This window comes from Perognathus longimembris, chromosome 6 (assembly GCF_023159225.1).
Source record: "Perognathus longimembris pacificus isolate PPM17 chromosome 6, ASM2315922v1, whole genome shotgun sequence".
Classification (NCBI taxonomy): domain Eukaryota; kingdom Metazoa; phylum Chordata; class Mammalia; order Rodentia; family Heteromyidae; genus Perognathus; species Perognathus longimembris.
The window spans coordinates 60,450,552-60,473,526 of NC_063166.1; the positions used below are offsets into that span (position 1 = coordinate 60,450,552).

Sequence of the window (22,975 nt, forward strand, 5' to 3'; positions counted from 1 at the left end):
ATGTAGGATGTAGTGGGATGAAGTTAGGTCCTGGAGGCCTTTGGAGGGGATGTTGGGACTTCCTGTTTCTCCTCTTTGCTTCCCAGATGTCATGAGATGAGTACCTTGGTCTACCACGCATGCCCTACCATGATGTTCTGCTTTATTATAGGCCTATGGTGACTAGGTTAAGCAACCAAGGTCTAAAACCTCCAAAATTATGATGACAAAAAATTTTTATTTCCTTCTTGATTGATAATTGCAGGTATTTTGTCAGCAATGGAAAACTAATTAATACAAATGCTCAATAAAAAATGTATTACCTGACTTATGTAATTATAATCCCTCTGTACATCACTTTTATAATAACAATAAAGTGAATTAATTGAAAAAAAGAAATTCAAAAATAAAATCAGATTTCTAGTGGGACAGCAATGGTTCATGCTTACAATCCTATGTACACAGCTGAGGGAGATCTAGAGGAACAGGGTTTGATGCCAGCCTGAGCAGAAAAGTCCTCCATGCTCCATCTCCTATTAATCAGCAAAAAGCTGGACTGGAGGTGTGGAAATAGAGCATCAGCTGTGACCAAGAAAACCAACTGAATGTCAAGCCTTGAGTTCAAGCCATGGTGCTAGAAATTAAAAATATAACAAACTCTCAAAATTTGTGTTCATTGGGTTTATTTAGTCCAACAGCTTCAGAGGATACAGTGCTATATCCCCATCCAATATCTTTCAACCCAGTTGCCGATCACTTACACAAGATATTTTCTCCCTCTCTTCCATTTAACCTTAGCATGACTGACCATTTCAAACCTTACTACTGGTGATCATGAAATCAATTTTGCACTTACTGATACTCAGGTGCTTTTTGTCTCTTGTTTTTCTGTTTTTCTTACTGGGAATCCAGATGTGAAAAAGCTAACATTTCTTCCTCTGAACCTTATTCAGTGCAATTACATCTCTCTTACTTCCTATTGCCACCCCTCTGAAATATTCAGTTAGGCTATGACCCTTCTCCCTCCAAAAGAAACTACCTACACATTTTATGTCACTCTCCCTATTTGATACTGTGGAGCTGCACATCTTGCTCTTCTAAGCCTCTATCTTAAAGATAGGGCAGCTTCTGCCTTTGCATATTTGCAAAATACGCATCCCAGGTGCCATATTCTGTGAGGAGCATGGAGAAGTGTTACATGGCAGAGAACTGAGATCCCCCAACTGACATCTTAACCCAACTCAACTGCTTGCCAATGATTAATCCTGAACACTTCAGGTCATATGAACCCCAAAAAACTATAGCCCAGCCAATCCCATGGAGCCAAACTCACCAGCAGCCCAACTTACCAAACCCAGCCCATGTGACTCATAGAAGATGCTAAATAGTCGTTATTTCAAGTTAATAAACTTTGGAGTGCCTTGTTTCAAAGCAAGAGATAACTAAAACAAAAATAGGACATGGTGTTAAATAAGAGAAGGAAAGCATAATAAAGATACAGAAAAAAAAAGAGAGAGAGAGACACCCTACATGGCAAGGAACAAAAACTTCATTATAGATGTTGGCACCAAAGTCCCATGAGACCTGACAGAGACTTTGTTTCTGTCTCTGAAATTCATGCGACTTCAGATTTCTGAACAATAAAACATCCTGTGATAGGATCAGTTGAAGGGTTTCTGTTCATAAAGGCTTTTGCTATAATTTTCATTTAATCTAGGTCTCATTACTAACATGTCTCTGGAGAAGTCTTGTTTATCTGTGTCCTAAATAAGTAGCATTCAGAAATCCATTTTCTCTGCAAGTGTAGTATTGGTAAAGAGTCTTCATCACTTAATCTGCCATAGCATACGAAGATTGTCTGAACTCTTTGGGACTAGAGCAGTTAAAAGAAATAAGGGAAAACATCCTTTATGATAAGGGTAGCAGCTTTATTTTGCTACAGATGTGATAGTGAAATATGAATGGCAACTTAATTATTAGTCATTGCAAAGGAATCCATTGTATTTCCAAGAAACATCAGATTCCCATACCTTAGGAAGTTCTACAATAATAATACAAGATAGTCATAGTGATAAGTTTGGTATAAATGCACCTAAATCTGAACAGGGTCACACATTGAGAGCAGATACTAGTGCAGCCATCTTTCTCTGCCTCCTTTGAGATGTTCATGGATTAAGAAACATGCTTTGCTTCCTATTTAGAATGTCTACTACATGATATCTCACAATATGCTTCACATTAAATGTCTAAAGATTCTTAAAAACATTGTTTCCTTTTGCTTACAATCCTCTAATTACTTGAAGAATGTGCACAATCTATATTATTTTAAATGACAATGAGTCTTAGTGATTAGATGACTATTTTATCCTTGGACTCAAGTCCTGACATTCCTCTAAAGGCCACCAGCACTTGGCTAAGTCCTATGCACATTGAATCTCAAAACCATCAGGAAATTTGATACCTTCTTCCATGCCATCTCTCTCTCTCCTCCTCCTCCTCCTCCTCCTTTATTCCTTGATAAGCTCATTACCATCCTTCAAAATCAAATCAAGGTCATTTGCTCAGTGAAGTATTCTGTCACTCACCAACCGCTCTGCATTTTCTTGACAAATACTCTCATTTAGATATATATGAAGCTCATTATCTGTCAATCATATTTTAAAATACTTATCATAATTTCTTGTTTGAACTTCTATTTTCCCAACCACATTGTGATTTCCTTGGAAGCAAGTGATCAAATACCATTTGTCACTGAGTCCATGGTGCTCAGCAAAGTACACAAGTGATAACAGGCTCTCTGTAAGCACACACTAAGGGAATGTTTTCTGTTGCTTTCATATCTTTTTCTAGGTAGCCTGAAAGGCCTTTCCCAACAGCTTAGGAAAAAAAAAAAAAACACCACTCAAAAGTAGACTATAACCTACTAAAGGGATGAAAAAACATAAGAAGTTGAAAGAAAAATACTTAGCTAAAATTAGAATATTTGAAAGCAATCTCCAAAATTTCCAGTTGGATGATCATTTGTACCTTTCTGTGTCTGTGAATTGCATATTATCCCATCTTATAGACTTAAATGTGTTATAATTAACTGCATGCATCATCCTAATAAGGCAGAACTTTTAATTTTCAATTCACTACTCAAACGAGGCTACCCACAGAGCAGAAAACATATTACCCATCAAAGCCTAAGGCACACCTCCAAAAAAACAGTCCTTTTTTAGTAAGAATCCCTTCTTTTGTTAATGTATCCTACATACTGAGTGGCCTTGGGGCTCAAGTACAACTTACCCTCCATTTTCTGATATCTCCATAATGTTTCCAGCTGTTACATTTCACTCAATTCTATTTAGAGATCAAACACCTCCAAGATGGTACCACATAGAGACCCTGCTGGACACTTGAATGATGAATGAAGCAAGTAAGGCTGTTTAATACAAGGCTGTTTACCAGGTTGGCAGAACTTAGGGAAAACAACTAGGGAACAGCAAGTGTCCCAAGGATTGAACTATAGGAACCCCGAAAAAAAAAATCTATAGCTATAGCACAAGGCCACCTGCCAGTCTCTGTAGCTAAAGGGGACAGAGACCTTTAATATGCTGCAAAAAGAAATCTAAGAGAACACTGACTTCACAGCTCTTCTCTCAGAAGTCTCTTCTAGAACTTGCCATTGCCTGCACACTGACAAAAATCAGAGGACCAGGAAGCCTACCAGTGTGCCAGCAACTCATACCTGGCTTTCCCATTCAAAAGCACTGGACACATACAAACGGGAAAGAATAAACGAGAACTGAAACAGGGAATTGCTTTTTGTGCAAGAATTCTACTTGCATCCTTCTGCATTTCTTCTGTGTGTGTGTGTGTGTGTGTGTGTGTGTATTAGAGCTTGAACTCTGGGCCTCATGTTCCAGCTTGGCTTTTTGCTCAATGTTGGTGCTCTACCAGTTGAAACATACCTTCACTTCCAGCTTTTGACTGGTTAAGAAGAGATAAGAGTTTCATTTTTTGTCTGCCTGGTTGGCTTTAAAACAAGATCCTCAGATCTCAGCATCCTGAGTAGCTAGGATTACAAGAGTAAGATACTGCTACCTAGCTGCACTTCTCCCTGAGTATCCTTTCAGGAGTTTCCACATGCAGATCCCTCCACATTCCCACTGCTCAGTTTCCAGCACAATGACCAGCTCTTTTTCTAGAGTGCAAGACTTTGCTGACACTGGCTTATCAATGGTAACTCCTAGGAAGAGGCCTTTCAGAGAAGCTCTCGGTGACAAAGGTGTTGTTAAATAAATAAAATTCCCAGACAAAAACATTTTGAAAATCCAATTATTTTCATGCATATAATTCTCCCATAAACATGTCATGACAATTTTTTAATCCACTCAATATATAAGAAATACATTTAAAAATAGGACTAAGGGAAATAATCTACACTGGGAATTTCTTATCAACAAAGACCCTCAGGAGACCAGTGGAACCTAGTTCTTATTGTCTCTTCAGACAAATCACTTTGCTTTCTCATTCCCCAGAGCACATACCTCCAAGACAGATAAACTCTGGCATTCCATATACAAATGATAAATTGAAAGATCAACTGATAGAGTAAAGAATAGTACTTTGCCTCAGTTGTTTTGAGTTGTTGTGGGGTTTGTTTTTGGTGGTGGTGAGGTGTTTGTTTGTGTTTTTGTTTGTTGGTTTTTAATGGACAACATGACCTTAGGTTAGGTTTGGTGCTTGGGGAAATGCTGAAGATCAAACCCAGGACATTGTGCTTGTTAAGTAGATCAAATGGGCTCTATTTCTGAAATTTTGATATGTGTACATTGTAAAGAAATAGAAAGTTTACGCTATTTATATTAGTTTGGCTTTTATTTTTGCATATTGTAAAATTTCTTCTTGAGATGAAACAACATAGTAACCTCAAATTTCAGTCCTGCAGCCTAAAATGAGTATGTGTTGACCATGGGAGCTATTGCCTTCTTTCCAAAGCAGCCGTTCTATAATCATGTTTACCTCCTCACCAGTCACTTGCCTTCTCAGCTTTCCTAAGCTCATTCCAAAATGAGTTTTTAAAAACGATGCTGGACATGACATGCAGTGACATGATATTAATAAAATTCCTATTTCTAGCTCTCCTATTGAAATACAATGGCAAAATTCATTCCATCCAGCAACCCTGGGCATGACCATTCTGACAGGTGTCAAGAACTCTACTCAGTAATCTTTGGAAACATATGACAAGCAAACCCAAAGCATGTGGTTGGAAGAGGTAGGGGAGGACCCAGAGGGAAGATATAATTGTGAAGCATTTGTAAGTTCTTTTACTTTTCTTCTTAATCAGCACACTCATAACAAATGAAATGATAAATCTTAAAGTATCAAGCGGCAGACAAATCATGAAATTCTTATCCAATTAACCAGCTAAAAGCTGGAAGTGGATGTGTATCTCAAGTGGTAGAGTGTCAGCCTTGAGCAAAAACCCAGGCCACACACAAGGTCCTGAGTTCAAGCCCCAATATCAACACAAAAGAATACTGGGGACCATTGAGAGCTTTCCCTATTTATTTTCCTAAACAAAAAGAGCTACAGGTATTGCAAACAGGAGCATGAAGAAACCCGTTCTAATTTTGTATCTGTTTGTCTAAAAAAAGAAATTGGTTTCCTTTCAACTTCCTCAGACAAGAAGAATGGACAGCTGCTTCTCTTTGATATTTCTTCTAAGTTTCAGGGCCAAGGGAGAGGAGAACAGGGGGATAAATGAAACTATATACTGTCATTTCCCCCAAATCTAGATATTATTTTATTATAATTGTAAATTTGCAAAAAGTTTAAACCTTTAGTTATTGCTTATATTAAAATTTTAAGATGCTAAGAAATATTTAAGAACCAAGAAAGACACATTAAACTACTTTGAAAATGTTAACATGAGTGGTTATGATGTAGCACATTGTATCAGTGGTTCTCCACGTTGGACACATAATAAAATTACCTGGGAAAGCCAAAAATTCCAAAGCCTAGGATATTCCCAAGATTAACTGGAATATCTTTGGCAACTGGGTGCCAACATAATGCATTTACACGTATACATACAACTGCATAAATGTATACATATGTGCATGCACATATACAAATACATATATTGTGTGTATATGTGGGCCAGTACTGGACCTTGAACTTAGGGCCTCAGCTTCTCACTCTGCTCAGTTTGCTCATGTTTTGGAGCTCTACAACTTGAACCATACTTCCTCCTCCAGCTTTTTGCTGATTGACTGGAGATAAGAATTGAGAATTTGTCTGTTCAGCCTGGCTTGAAACCATGATTCTCAGATTTCAGCCTTCTGAGTAACAAGGATTATAGGCGTTAGGCACTAGCATCTAGATACCAATACAGTATTATTTTTTTTTTTTTGAGGAGCCATTCTGGTGAAATGGAGTCACAGACAACAATGAGAGCAATTGTCTATATTATCCTAAATCAATGGTACTATGGAACCAAGGCAAAAGATGGTATCTTCACCCATTCTTCACTCTAAAATCCTTGCCTATCTTGGTCCTTATGGTTGGCCATCTGGGAAGGAAGATTTGTCTCCTTATTCCTATGAAGCTGAATCTCTATTCCCTCAAGCCCACCCAGGAGTTGGTAGTGATAGTTGTGATGAAGGTCATGAAGATTGAGGAAGGACCATCATGACATTAAATAGCATTGAATCTTATGCTGCAATAACATAGGTGTCTACAGGGTTTTTGCAGGAATGATTCATCCACTAGGAAGAAAACTGGTTGCAAGCGAGCCACATGCTGCCATCAGCACTCATAGATCCAGCTTCTTTTCTAGTCATGGACACAATCAAGCACCTATCAATTCACTTAACTTATTTACAACCCATGTAATATGGTCCCAAAACACCTTGAACTGACATATTTGTGAAGCAAACTGCAACTCAATGTGATCAGAAAAACAGAAGAATGAAAAATCAGAGCAATAAATCTACCACATGGTACGTTTTGTGGGAATGAGTGTTCTAGACTACAAGAATAAAATAAGCTGAATCCTACAAAAGTAAGAATATAGGAAACCAGACAGTTCCTTACCACTGCATGAGATACATGCATAAGAGACCAAAGGTCGGGGGTGTGAGGTGAGAAAGAGCAGCAGCAGTAGCCACGATTGGTGGCTCAGGGAAGAAAGGGAAAGGGACAGGGGAGAAGGATAGAGGCAGAGGTGAGGAGGATGTGCGAGGAGAAGGAAGGAAAAGGGAATGAAGGGGAAAGGAAGTAAGGGAGGGGAGGAAAGTGAGGGAAGGAGAGGAAATGTCCCAATTAGACTTCAGGCTCAAAGAGAAATATTAGCACATGTAGTCAATTCTCATTATTCATATCTTCTGTATTTCTAAATTTACCTATCTGCATTTTTTTCTACATTACAAGACAGTACAACACATTTGCAGTATTGCCAGATATGCAGCTCCCAAGTTGTAGATGATGCCAGGGTCTTTTTTCGCAGGATTTAGTGGAAAGTTTCTCTCAATTTTAGGCTTTGTGTGTGTTTAGTATTACTGTTTAAAAGATTTCTGTTAAAATTATGTCTAGTGTTCCTACATGAAAGGAGATTATGATTTGGAGAAAACAGTGGGCCAATGTAGTTTAGGTAAAAGCACCTCCATTATTCTATTAACATCTGTATTTTCTCTTTGCCGATGACATTGGCTTTACCAATTATAATGGAATGGAAGTTCAGAATTTTTCATTTACATAGAAATCTAGTTATTATGGACAGGAGCTTAATTTGGTAATCATACAATTAGCAAAAGAAATTATAGAAACAACCTAATGCAAGGATTAACAACCTGAATTCTACAGATGATCCAAAGAAGTCTGTGGATATAGTCGAGCTTTTCATAAAGTTGAACAGAAAAAAATTTACATGATCTTTTTACTCACCTTCATCTGAAGTTTACAATCTCTTGAGTTATGACCAAATCAATAACCAAAATAGAATTTGTAGTACTTGTCACTTGGTTTTCCATGGAAATTTCAGATACTTTCAAAGCACATTACAACTATTGCTGATACTACAAAATAACACGAGGCTTGTCAATACTTCAAAATAGTAAAGTATTGATGTGTTGTTTTATATGTTACTACTACGTATATACTAAGATGACATAAATTTATTTACTATTTTTATGTTGTTATTTCAATATTGTGGATTCCTTTGTAGGCCTGTGTTGTTTTTCACAGTTTTGTTTTGGAACATTTAGAAAGTTATTAAAACTGGGCATGGTGGGGGCATAATCATAATCTCAACACTCTGGAGGCTGAGGTAAGAAGATCTTAGGTTTAAGAGTAGCCTATACCGCATAGCAAATCCCTATGACCATAAACAAACAAAAAAGTAAAAAGACATTGAAGAGGAGGAATCCACAGAGGGCTTCCCAGGTAATCAAAGGAGCCCATCATACCCTGCATCAAAACTCTTCACAAAAATATCATGACCTAGAGAAGAAAAAGGGCTTCTGGAGGCCTGGCCACCTCTTAGAAGCAGACTCAGACCTGGAGTCTCAGAATGCCCCAAAACGGGGCTCTGGGCCACATTAAGCTGTTTCTGTACTAAATTACAACAATAAAAACTGAGTAACTTGTTCCCTAAACTCTGGCCAATGGATACATGAGCCTAGAGATGAAATAAGACTAGTAAAGAGAAAACGAAAAGTATGCATGCTTGGGGAGAAACCAAAGAAGATCTTACAAGGCATGAGCCCCTCATACCCTCCCAACTTTCATGTGCCTTCCCCGGGAAGCCACAATTGTCCCCCTCTATGTGGACAGAAATCAAAAGGGTGGAGAGCCAGGCTGGGGCTAACATAACAGGTATAAAAGTTACCATTTTTTTTCTCCATCACCCACAAGCATCTGACACAGTGGCCACCACAAATGAACTTCTCTACACCGCACCTGACACCAGTTGAAAGCAAACCCAGGCCCAAACATGCCCAAAGCCCTTTTACACCTCCTGACACCATCTCTGCTTTCTAGGACCGCCTGCTTCTCTTCCTGGTGAACACCTCATTCTCTCATACCCAGTTACACATCACCTTCAACCTCTAATTTTGCAAAGTATTTTGTCTCAACAATAGACAGTGAGCTTTAAGAATATGAACAGAGGAAGAGAACAGGGATATTCATATCAATATATCTATAGTGATAGATAATGACCATAATAACAATAAAGTTAATGTTTATTGAGCATTGAATATGCACCAGGCAGAGTTTTAAGCATTTTACACATATTACTCCCTCATTTATCTTCTGAAGAGCTGGTAAGGACAATAAAGACTTTTATTTCAGACATGATAAAATAAATGCATGGTAAGGTTAAACAAGCTGCTCCAAGATCCACCAGAGAGGAAGAAGCAGAGCTGGGGGATACTCAGACGGCACTCTGTTCCAGAAGCTATGACTACTCTAGTTCTCACTGCACTGGAAGGAGCGGATCTCACTTGGTCATTCAATAGGTGAAGAAATTAGAGATTCTATGTTATCTGAGTAGTGAAGACCAAGGAAAGGTTAGAATTCAAATCTCAACTACAAGGAGGCAACCTGAGTCTAGTTTGAGTTTACATTTTCATTGGAAGGTGGAAGAAAGAAAGGAGAGAAATGAGAAGGGAAAGGTAAGGTAGGATTAGGGATTCAGATGGGTGAGAAATAATGGAAGAGAAAGAGAAGAAAGGGGTCAAAAGGCAAAGGGAGGAAACAGGTCATGTGGTTAATCAGATGATCAGCGATGAATTCGCCAAAGGTCAACAACTGGATAGGACTAGTCATATTCAGATATCTCCAGAAAAGCAAATCGGGTCCACACAGAAATCCATCATAGCTTCTTGAACCATGAAGAGCCATCAAGGCATGTTATTAATAGCATTCCTAAGTGTTGTCTAATTTAATGTAATTTCACACTGCTATCAATTAGCCAGGAAAGCACAGAATTGAAAAAGGTTCAGAGAAGGTAAACTGCCTTCCCAGGAAAACTCTCAGCGATTCTGAGTTTTCAAACAATTGCCTTATTTTCACCTTCTAAATCAGTTCTTCTGTATTTTAGTGGGTGTAATGAATAGGATGTTCTCTGTTTGTTCAAAGAAACAATGACCAAGTTTGCTTTGCTTGGGAATCATATCAACTTCTTGCTATGTGATCTCACAACTTCAATTTACTCCATGGGGATAGGGGGTTGAAAGGAGAGAAATCGACTTTATTTTTTCTCAAATAGTTATCCGTGTACAAAGTCAACAAAGATTTCCAGCCTACAGCGTAAGAGATAAGGTAAAAGTGCTCTTAACCTTAAAAAAAAAAAAGTAAACAATTGCTGAGTGCCAGTTGCTCATTGTAATCCTAGCTGCTCCAGAGGCTGAGATCTGAAGATTGCAGTTTGAAGCCAGACCTAGCAGAAAAGTTCATAAGACTCTTATCTCCAGTTAACCACCAAAAACTTGGAAGTGGAGTGTGGCTCAAGTGGTAGAGTGCTAGCCTTGTGCAAAAGAAGCTCAGAGACAGTTGAAAAAGTTCTAGCTCCAGGATTGGAAGGGGGGAAAAAAAGCAATTAAACTATCTCATGCATATTTCACTGATGAGTTTCATGAGAAAACAATTCAAACTCAGAAATTCATCTTCTGTGACACTCTCATCAACTTTATAGGAGAAATACTTGTAGTGACAGTACTGCTTTTAATTCTTTTATTTTTTATTTATTTGTAGTTGAATCTACTTCCTACTTTGAAAGCTATTCACTTGCTACAAAATCGCTAGACAACACATGGATTAAAGTAATTTACCTTTGCAACTCAAAAAAAGACAATGAGTTCCTGAAATGGGCATTGTCATGCAGGGGGTTAGAGGTTTACTTCTGTCCAGACAAATCACAAACCCTACTAGGCCTCACTCACTCTCTGTGGATCTGCAATCACTCCCTTACATAGATTTGGCTTGCAAATGCTTTAAGCAGGCTCCAACAACATTAAAAACACAAAGATCAATGGACATTCACACTGGCTAGAAACCAGACTCGGAAGCAGAACTCTTGACTTTTATTGCCGGCTGCGTTGCATCGTTCACTTTGAATAGGTACAAGAAATTTACATCTGTTCCCAAGCTTGTTACTAAAGATATAATTTTATATTTGAAAAAAAAATACATAGAGAATGTGAAAATGAGCCAAGAACAACAAACTAGTTACAACCAAGAGAAGCCTGAGGCTGCAAGTGGTAGCAAAAGCCAGAAACTACCATCTATATATAGAAAATGACTGTCTTAAAGTACAAGAAACCTAGTCGTTTGCAGCACTGTGTTCCTGCTGTCTTTCGGGATCCAGCTAAATGTATGGTAACTAAATTAGAATACTGAACTAGTAAAGAGGCACAAAAAGAGAGCTTTAGAAATATTTTTGTGTCTAAAATGTGACAAGATTTAAATGCCGTGAAGCCATCCTGCACACCTGGCTGAGCAGAGTGGTGAGGCAACCATACGCACCTAACAATCCACCAGAAATATAGCAAGTTCATTACTGCTCTCTAACAACCATGTGTCTGTAAGTGTAAACAGCTATGAATGGTGTACCAAGGTAGCAAAGGAGCATGTCTGGAAACAGCTGCTCCCACCTCAAAGGACAGCCACCATGCTGTGTGATTGGCAGAGCTCAACCTCTGGCCCAGGGCATCCACAGATCAGTGGTAGGTTTGTGGGTGTGTCTTGAAATACCTTGCTACTCAAAATTGTCCGGGATGCACATACACCTCAGAGTTTCAGAAGTGCTGTATTCACACAGCCATTAGATTTTTGTACATGATTCCTGGAAAGAGTCTTTTTGCTGTTGGTCAAACTACCTCAGGACCTTTGCACTTGAAGTTTACCTTTACCAAAGAACACTCCAGGTATTTATATGACTCATTCTTCATCGTTCACATTTCCTCTTCAGATGTCACTACTCCAGAGGAGCCTGCTCTGCCTCTCTTGAAAATGAAGAAACAAGCTGGGCCCTGACGTCTCATGCCTATAATTTGACCTACTCAGGAGGCTGAGATCTGAGGATCACAGTTTGAAGCCATCCTGAGCAAGAAACTCTTGTTTTCAACTAACTAAGGGAAGGAGGAGCTATGGCTCAAGTGGCTCCAGCACTAGTTTTGAGCAAGCAAACTCAAGGATAGCTTCAAGGCCCTAGTTTAAGCCCCAGGACTGGCACCAAAAATAACAACAACAACAACAACAATGAATAAAATAAAATGAAAAAAAAAACACAGAGTATCTAATCCAGAAGAGATGCTATATGAGTGATTTGATATTATTAATATATATTAATAGGACAATAATGTCATCTGAATGGAAACCTGGAAGTTTTCACTAACGTGATAAACTTAATTTTATTTGCTGGAATTGAACTCTACCATATGGCAAGCTAAAAAGAATAAAATGATTTTCTCCTCAAACAGAATGCTTATTTTGTAACATGCAATTTAATATTCTTCAGTTTCTTTCAGACTTCTAAACAAAAGATTACATGTTGAAACTTGCCCTGACCCTCTTGCATTTCCAAGGCTGCTGATCTGTTGTGTTTCAACATCTTTTATCCCCCCCTCATTTCCTATGCATTTTGTGAAAGAAAATAATGTTCTTTGCCATGAAGCAACAGTAAGTGAACTAGCTGCCTCACTCAAAGGAGGAATCGCTACACAGAAGCTGTGTAGAATATCACAGCACCGTTCTGTAAATTAAGAAAATACTACCAACCTTTGTGGAAATATGGAACTCTGAATATATGGAAGGAAGAAGAGAAGGAGCTAAGGGAAGAAAAGCACAATAGTTTATGAAGTAGCCATATCTGTCTGTTTAGGGCCACAAGTCAAAACATGATTATTCTTTGTCCAATATTTCTGCTCCTAGGAACTTTTAACCTAAAAGTATGCAAAATCTGTGTCAGTCCAGAGAATGATATTCCTCACAGCCTTATAGGAGTTTATTTTTATTTATTTATTTTGTGTGCATGTGTGCTGGTCCTGGAGCTTGAACTCAAGGCTGAGGCAATGTCCATGAGTTTCATTTGCTCAAGGCTAGCTAGCACTCTACCATTTGAGCTATGGTTCTATGTCCAGCCTTTTCTGATTAGTTGATTAGTTTACTGCACTGGAAATAAAAGTCACATGGATTTTACTGCCCAGGCAGGCTTCAAAGAACTATCCTCAGAACTCAACCTCATGCATAGTTAGGAATACAGGTGTGAGCCACTAATACCCAGCTTTGTTGTTTTGGGGTGTTGTTGTTGTTGTTGTTTGGATGCTGATCCTGGGACTTGAGCTCAAAGACTAGGTGCTGTCCCTGGGCTTTATTTTGCTAAAGGCTAGCACTCTACCACTTGAGCCACAAATTCACTTCCTGTCTTTTTGCTGGTTAATTGGAGATAAGAGTCTTGCAGACTTTCCTTCCCCAGATGGCTTTGAACCACAATCCTCAAATCTCAGCTTCCTGAGTAACAACGATTACAGGTGTGAGCCACCATGACCACCAGCAATCTAATAGAAACTTTTAAAATAAAGCAAAAGATGTAAAAATATTGGATATCTACTTTTAAAAAACCTAATTCAGGGCTGGGGATATGGCCTAGTGGCAAGAGTGCTTGCCTCATATACACAAAACCGTGGGTTCGATTCCCCAGTACCACATATATAGAAACGGCCAGAAGTGGCGCTATGGCTCAAGTGGCAGAGTGCTAGCCTTGAGCAAAAAGAAGCCAGGGACAGTGCTCAGGCCCTGAGTTCAAGCCCCAGGACAGGCAAAAAAAAAAAGACAAGCAAAAAAAACCTAATTCAAAGAAAAAATATGTCACAGTACTAGACATTATGTTTAATAACAAAATGCTAATGTTATGCTGGGTGCCTATGGTTCCTGCCTGTAATCCTGGCTACTTAGGAGACTGAGATCTGAGGATCATAGTTCAATACTACCCTGGCAGATGAATCTGCCAGATTTTTATTTCCAATTAACCATTAAATGAAAGAGTTTGGCGCATGGCTCTAGAACATCAGCCTCAAACAAAAAAGCTGAGTGACAGGCTCAAGGACTAGAGTTCAAGTCTCAGTATCAGGACCAAAAGAAAGAAAGAAAGACAGAACAACAAAACAGAAGGAAGGTAAGAGGGAAGTAAGGAAGGAAGAGATGTAGGGAGGAGGGAGGGAATATGCTATTATATATATATATATATAGCATATATGTGCTACATATACACTATACATATACTATATATATATATATGGTTTTTTATTTAATTTAAAGATACAGACTGATGGGAGTAGTGGTAATACACATCAGGAAAGTGTGACTAGCAAGGAAGTCAATTTGATTACAGTTCTTTTTATCACTGTGTAAAAAAGAAAACTGATGGCAAGACTGTGAAACAGGTCCTGTTCAGATTGTGGCTGCTGGTGGGAAAGGGGAGGGTGAATAGAGCGGCTGAAGGAAAATGGACATAGTAAAAATATTTTAGGTACAAGTAATGAAAATGGGAGGGTGAAGAGTTTGAGATTATTTTGAGAAGAGGGAAGGGGAAGAGGGAATATGATGGAGGGAATGAATCTGATCAAGGAACATGGTGTTCATATACTGACATGTTAGTATGAAATCCCCTTGTACAATTAATTGATCCTAATAAGAAATGTGAGAGGTAAAACAGGATGGACAGAATAACCCATCACTATCTTTTCTTCACGCATGCATGTGCGTGAACACAGACACACACACGCACACATACACACACAATGGGTATTGGGAGCTAGTTCCTCAAATAGTAACAGGGACTACCAAAGAAACATATGCTTTCATTCTCTTTGTACGCTGGCCCAGTTTTCAAATGTCACAGAGTGCATTTCTTCAAAGAATAAAAGCTATGACCTCTTTCCACTTTTGTGCATTCATATGTGTGTATAAATGTAGATGTATCCACATGGATAAACATATGCATGTCTATATGCTTTGTATAATTATGAAAATAACTATACACAAATACATATTTTAAATACATATTTCATATGTACCTCATATGCTTTTATAATATATTCATGGATGTAAGCAGTTAATAATTGGCTGTCCAACAAGAATATTCCTTATTCCTCCAACTGCTACAATGGACAAATGTGAAATACTGTTATACTTCCCACCTCAAGGGAACAAAATGAAATATGGAACAAGTGGCTTAAAAACAAGAAGCACAACAAATCTCAGGACCATCAAAATAACAAAATAAAATAATATTATAAATACACAACAAATCCACTTTTTCTTTCCACACAGACATATTTTCATAATTATTAATAAATGTTTATTTATTTCAGGAAAATATTTTTATGGGTTTGGTATACACTGCAAAATGTAGGTGTGTTTTGGACACTTAGAGCTCACAGGCATTCCAATAGAAGGTCTATCGATTTAAACAATCAACTACACCAAAAAGAAGCAAAAATGGACCAGCATGTTCCCACTGGTCTGAAAGCAGAAGTGTCATCAAGAACCACACCTGGTCAGAAGATCAACTCAAAGGCATCTTAAGAAGGTAATCAGAGAGCACCCCTTGCTCTGCTGAAGGGGTCAGCCTATACATCATATGGCCTCACCTTCATGAAATTTAAATGTAACATATTTCCTGGCTGATCTTCAACACTTCCTTTCTATATTCTCTGAGGAAATATAAAAACTTTATAAGCAAAAAACTTAAAAAAAACAAAACCCTGTTCAGAGAGTACACAAAATTATCAACTGCAAGATGACACTTGTCAACTAACATTGTAAAGCTTGGCTCATCCAAGCAAACAGATCTCCAAAGGAAGCACAGTTCTCAGAAGAACTCAAGAACCTCTCCTGGAGGAATACCCAAGGGAGACTGTCAAGGCTAACAAAACACCAGGACCACTCTGGATAGGCCACCTGTGGCCTTAGGGCACCTTACCCTTCACTTTTATCTCATTTCTTCTGCTTCCTTAACATCTCCTTTCATTCGCCATAAAAGGTCAATTGACACTTTTTTCATAAAAAAGTGTTTTTGCATCTTGCGATGCTATTTGCCCACTAAAATGTGTGATTTAGTGTTATGAATGAGTTGATTTTACCAAAGATGGACAAACTATAGCTTGAAGGTCAAACCAGGCCTGTCACCTGCTTTTGTACAGCCAATAAACAAAGTCTGATTTTACACATTTAAATGGTTGGGGAAGAAAAAATAATCCAAGGAATAATTCTTCATAACACACAATAATTATATATAATTATATGAAATTCAAATTTTATTATTCATAAATACAGGTTTGTTGGAGCTTAGCCACACCCATTCATTTAGATATTGTTTATGGCTACTTTGAGACTATAATACTGAATAGTCTTGACAGAAACAACAGAGCCCACAAAGCCAAAAATACTTACTTTCTGGCTTTTAGGGAAACATTTTGCCAACTCCTACACACACTATTCAATGGGGCAGCTGTATTCAATGCAAACTTCTACATTCCTGTGTCACTGCTTTATGTACAATATTTGAAAAAAATGAGTTAATTTATACAGGAAAATCTATCGACAGCTACTTACCCACCTACCTACCTACCTGGATGAAAGATCCACAGAAACACCACACAGACATTACAACTGCCTGTATTTAAAAAAAAAAAAAAATGTGAAAGCAAACTGGATGCCAGTGGCTTACAAGTATAATCCTAGTTCCTGGGGAGAGTCTGAGGACTGTAATTCAAACCAGCCTACCCAGAAAAGTCTGTGAGACTCTTAACTTCAATTGACCAGTAAAAAGCCAGAAGTGGAGCTGTGGTTCAAGTGATAGAGCACCAGCCAGGAGCAAAAAGAAGCCAAGCAAAATCTCAAGGTCCTGAGTTTAACAGGGGGGTGGGGGGTTAGGTGTGTATAGAGGCATTGGCAAAGAACAAAGAAGAGGTTAAGAAGGAGGAAGTGTAGGGGGGAAGAAAAGGAAGGGGAGGAGAAGGAGAAAAATTTAAAAACAATTGCAGGAGTTTTCTTAAGTAATTATTTACAACAGCCACATTCAAAAGAAAAGATACCAGCACCATGAAAAATAAAAAATATTACTCAGTTATATCATAGTAATAAAGTCATTTCAAAAGCACACAGATTTTTTAAGCCACACATTATTCAGAAACTAATGAGGGATACATTTTTTAAATACATTGTCGTTTCACTGAGTGACATATAAAAACAAGACAATTTAAGTATCTCTACTTCCCTACTTTTTTTTTTTTTTTTTTTTTTGCCATTCCTGGGGCTTGAACTCAGGACCTGGGTACTGTCCTAGAGCTACTTTTGCTCAAGGCTAGCACTCTACCACTTGACCAACAGCACCACTTCCGGCTTTTTCTGGTTATGTGGTACTAAGGAATTGAACCCAAGACCATGCAGGCTAAGAAAGCATTCTACCACAAAGCTACATTCTCAGCACAAGTATCTCTACTTTTTATCCTCTGGTTACTTCAAAAAACTAGCTGAAATTAATTCCTTGTATATCTAATAAAGAAATGCTGGCTCATAATTTTTAGTTAAAATATGATTTTCCCAGTCTACACTGTGCGAACATAAACATTCTGTAACCATATGACCAATTGTTTCCTCTTTTTTGTAATGAGTAGTAAAATGTTTCAGAGACCAGACACTGTGTCCAGACAGGACATGATATAGTAGCTCCTCAGTGAACCACCACATTTATAATTCAATTCCTCCGAATTTATCAATGTTGGCTTTTAAGCTGCAAGCCCACTGGTCCCTAAACTACACTTAGATGCACAATAACTGACACCTCATTACGACAAGTGGTCTCAAGAGTAAAGTATTAGAACTAATGGTTTGTAAATGCTTTGGTCTCCAAACTTGGGCTGGCATTAAAGAGAATAAACTGGTCCTTGTCTTGCATGGATTTGATTTTTAAATGCCTGCATCAAACAAAACTAATCTCCTTATTTCTAATCTGAAATACTATTTATTTAAACCAAGATCACGCATCTAATTGTTATTTCAGTTAGGAAAAAATTCTATAACAACTACCAATATCCAAATATTGAAGGGGAACAGAGATGGCTTTTAAAGCACCAACAAAACAAAACACAACAACCAAAAACACCTAAATATCCAGTAATAGACAAGTCTTGAAATAAGTCATATTATTGCTGTCTTAAAAGTATGAAACCATCAAAAGTCATGTTTAACTAAATTACATAAGCATAGTCAGGTAGGAAGCAATCATGATACAATGTCAAGAGGAAATAAAGAGAATAAAATGTGCATGCTTGATGTCATCCTAATTTCATTTTGAAATTATATTTCATGTAATGGCTAAGCCATAAGTTAGGGTGATTGTATGGGGATAGTAAAACAATCTGGTTTTTATTTTCCTGAATTTTCAAAGTTATCTACAATAAGCACTATATTACAATCAGGAAAAAATAAACATGATAATGTTCCTTCATGTCCATTCCTACTGGTAAATTAAAAAATATACATATTCCACTATTAAAATAGAATTCTAGCGACAATGAAGGAAACCAAAGAACATGTTTTATGTTAATTTCCCCCTCACATAGTAATCACTAACAAAAAAAAAGAGATTTAAGCATCTTAAGGAAAACAAACTGAAATGATACTGATAGTTTCTAAAAATGTTTAGATCTGGCAGATCCAAGATGGTCTTAATACAAAGAAGTAGAAAAAAGTTAACCTCTGTAATGACAATCATCACATTTCTAAGGCTGATGTTTTTTACCCATCTTGTTCACACTTTGTTCGAAACTCTGTACTAAAAAAATGGCTTCTGGGCAGGGAATATATTCAGTGGTGGAGGATCTGAGTAGCACACACAGAACTGTGTGGTGTTTGATCCCCCGCATCATACAAAACAATTAATATTAAGTAAATGCGATGCTATTTTCTCTACAGACTCATTTTTGCCTTTGAGGAAAAAGGAAGTAACTCTACTGTACAAAGCAGTTCAATACATTACCACACTGTGTTTACTAACTGGCCTACTTGGTAGAAAGTATAAACACTTCATTTCCTACTTTTAGATCAGATACAAGCTTGTCCAGGCCTGGGGAGTACATGATCATAAAAGATGTTTGAGATGTCAGGGAAGAAAACTGGCAGCTCAGAAGAAACAGTTTACGGAAATGATAAAAAATAAGGGCATCACTTAGGTGGAACCCAAACCCAAACTGAAGATCTAAGATGCCCATCTATGCTGATGGTGATGGTTAACTAAGAAAAAAAAGAAAATAGCAAAAGTCCAAAAAAACTGTAGATGTCTCTCACTAAGGATTATGGAAGCTCAAGAAACACCCTTCCTCCCATTGGTCAACTTCAGACTGGAGTTGATGAGACACAAAGAAGTGGGCTGATACCATACTACCTCTAAGGAACTAAGGGCACAGCTTCTAATGGTCTGTAGATAAATCCCTTCAGAGGAGACACTCTGCAAACTTTCAGAGAGGTTAAAGAGACAGGAGACTACTCAGGTGGGCAGATCATCCTGGCGAAGTCCAGCATAACCACGTCCACATATATGGAGCCGATGACAGTTCAGATGGGAGAGTATGCATGATAGAGAGTTACAGAGCCCCTCATCTGGTTAAGGGACAAGCTAATTTGAAGATAAGGCTAAGAGAGAGGCAGAGGAGAAGCCTCCCGATGACCAATGAGGTGTCTTCACCAGGAGTCAGGCATTGGTGGTGCACACCTGCAAACCCAACACTAAGGAGGCTGAGGCAGAAGGCTCGTGAATTACAGGTCAGCCTCAACTAAATGGCAGGACTCTGTTTCAATTCCTCCACAGACAAAAAAAGGAAGGGAAAAAATGAAGTAAGGAGAGGAGAAGAAGAGGAGAGGAGAAGGTAAGGAAGCAGGAAGGAGAAGGAAGGAAAATAAAAAGGAAAGATTAGAATGGAAACAGAATAAATAGAAAATAGAATCATATGAAAAGAAAGAGAAAAAAGAAAAGAAAGAGAAGAACAAAAAAGAAATAGAACAAAATTCTGCAGGGGGCTCTGGAAACCATCACATGTAGAAAGGAAGGTGCGTTTGAGACTAGGGTAGACAGAGCCAAGGGACAGCCAAGAGAAACTTTGGACCTGGAATGGAGTGCAAGTGCTCCAAGTGCTAATTACTTGCTCCTGATGAGGCAGAGAAACAGAGATGGCACAATGTGACCGACAAAAGGAAGGGAAGGGAAATTTAGAAAATCAGCAAGTTAAGGAGCTCAGACAGAATGGGACTTTGAAGAGGGAATCCTTGGAGCCTGGAGGGCGGGACCTGGCAACCTCCCAAAACGACCTTTGCTTGTGATAGGGTTCTGAGTGTCATCTATCAATAACAGAAGCTGCACACAGTAGGTGCACAGAAAAGGACTGCTCCATCTGCTGTGCGTTTCCTTCTATCATGTAGATGAAAAGGGGATTGCAATGAGAAGATTCCTCGAGCAGAAAAATGAATACCTATGCCTTAGGCAGACTGCTGCCTGCAAAAGCAGATCCCCTTGAGGACAGGTGCTTCCAGGACATAAATCCACCAACCAGCATCCCTCATGCCCAAGAATGTCCACCAATACACACAGAGGACCATCATCTGATCTCTCTTCTAGGCTATCATATGCCAGAAGATAAAGGGAGAGAGAGTCAGGTGTCAGTGGCTCATCCGGTAATCCTGGCTACTCAGGAGGCTGAGATCAAAGGATCACAGTTCAAAGGCAGCCCAGGCCCAGCCAGGAGACTCTTAGCTCCAATTAACTACCAAAAAGCCAGAATTGCAGCTGTAGATCAAGTGGTAGCAACCAATCTTGAGTGAAAAAGCTAAGGCCCTGAGTTCAAACTCTAGGACCAGTACAATATTTGTTTGTTTGCCATCACCTAGGGCAGCCGCATGCATGTTGTTTGTAGAATTTGTTTGGTGGCAATGAAGTCTCCTTAGAAAAACCTTAAAAGACAAGACATTGCAAAACTCAGGATCCTAAGTAAACAGTAGCAGATGGTTGCCAACACATTTTTAATTATCTTCAACTCATTCTGGTGGCATTAATATTGATAAATTAATAAAGGTGAACTTAATAAGCTGCTAGGTTTCTATCATTTAAGTAGTTCTAAATCACAAAGATAGGATAGGTGATCATTGAGCAGATCCCTTTGCAATGGGCTCCTTTTTATCCTTAAGATTATACATAAAACTGCTACTGTGTGTCTAGATGGTTTTCTTTTTTTTTTTTTTCTTCACACAGTAAGGGAGACCAAGACAGGTTTCAAGCTATTAAACTATTTGTGATGTACAAGTCATCAGCGTAATTGGGGGCACACTTTCTTTTGACCTTTACAAAACTTTCATTTCCCAAATGTGACAGATAAGAAGAGCTTTTATAGCACCAATAATGATTTTTTCCTATGGGAACTTGCCAATTATAAGTTGAAAGTGAAGGAAAGACCATATTGGATATGATTTAAAATCTAAACGTACCTAAAATATAGCAGAAGAAAAAAAAAAGAAAATTCACGCTGGGAGGACAGTTGAGGAGAGTGAGAAATCTATTCAGGAGAAGTAGACATGAAAGCAGTGTTGGGCTGGGTGCAGATGACTCATGCTGTAATTCTAGCTACTCAGGAGGCTGAGATCTGAGGAACATGGTTCAAAGCCAGCCTGGGAGGAAAGTCTGTGGGACACACATCCCCAGTTCACCCTAAAAAATCCAGAAGAGAAACTGTGGCTCAAATGGCAGAGCACAAAAATGGGTCAATGCCCAGGCCCTAAGTTCAAGCCTAGTATAGAAAAAGAAAAGAAAGCATGCTATGCCTCCCTTTCCTCTAATTACAAGTCACCACTTAGGAGATGTTCATTTTACATTTAGTCTGACTCAGATTTCCATTATTACTCAGATGGACCCAACTTATAACAGACCAAGGTTTATGATGACACAAAGGCAATATATATTCGGCAAAAGTGTAAAGTTTTACGTTTTCTCTAGCTAATGATAGGCTGTGCCACATTGTCTCTCTCGATACAGAAAATAAGCCATTTTCTTGACAGACATTAAGAAGAACTTAAATCACAATAACATTAAGAAGAACTTAAATCTCCCTAGGTAGGTAGACTCAATATGTTAAAAGATATCCTCCTCCACTTAACCTATAGATTCCATGTTATCCATGTCCAATTTCCACTGAGATTTCTATTATAGAACTAGAAAAGCTGATTTTAAGAATTCCTTTGTGGCCTGGTGCTGTGGCTCATGCCTGTAATCCTAGTTGCTCCGGAAGCTGAGGTTGGAGGATCACAGTTAGAAGGCAGCCCAGGAAGGAAAGTCCCTGAGAATCTTATCTCCAATCAACTATCCTAAAACTGAAAGTGGAGCTGTGGCTCAAAGTGGTAGAGCACTACAAAGAAGTACAAGGACCAGAGGGTGGGGGGGGAGGGTGGGCGGATAAGGGAGTGGGTGGGAGGAGGAGGATACTTTGCATACTGAAAATGCCAGCAGTTCAGCCAACCATATATCAACCATATATCAAGAGTTTTGATAAAGTTCTATTCAGGGTTAGCCTAGTTAATCAAGGCGTGCTCTCAGGGCCCAAGGGCAGAAGCCTACACCCACTCTGTGCTCTAGGTCCTCATCCTAGTTGAATGAATGAATAATGAATGGAATATAAAGGAATAGTCAAAATGATGTTTTGTTCTGTGTTCATGTTGAAGATCAGTCTCACTACTTAACCTCTACTGGTCACAAACTCACTGTTTAGCCGGGTTTGAACTAGCAATCCTCTTGTTTCTGCCTCCCGAGTGCTAAGATGACAGGTAGATACCAAGATACCTAGCCCTAACCAAGATAAGGAAATATTTAAAATATTGTGTCTATGTGTATCATATACAGATGTATGTGCATACACATATATGTGCCTCTAGTAAATACATACATATATCAGAGGCACAA

The 22,975-nt window shown here is 38.5% G+C and overlaps 1 protein-coding gene across 5 annotated transcripts in view; it reads right to left on the bottom strand.

The window, feature by feature from the left end:
- Positions 1-22,975, bottom strand: part of Plcb4 (phospholipase C beta 4) — a 351,489-nt gene that overhangs the window by 279,616 nt on the left and 48,898 nt on the right. The gene's annotated exons all lie outside the window — the stretch shown is intronic.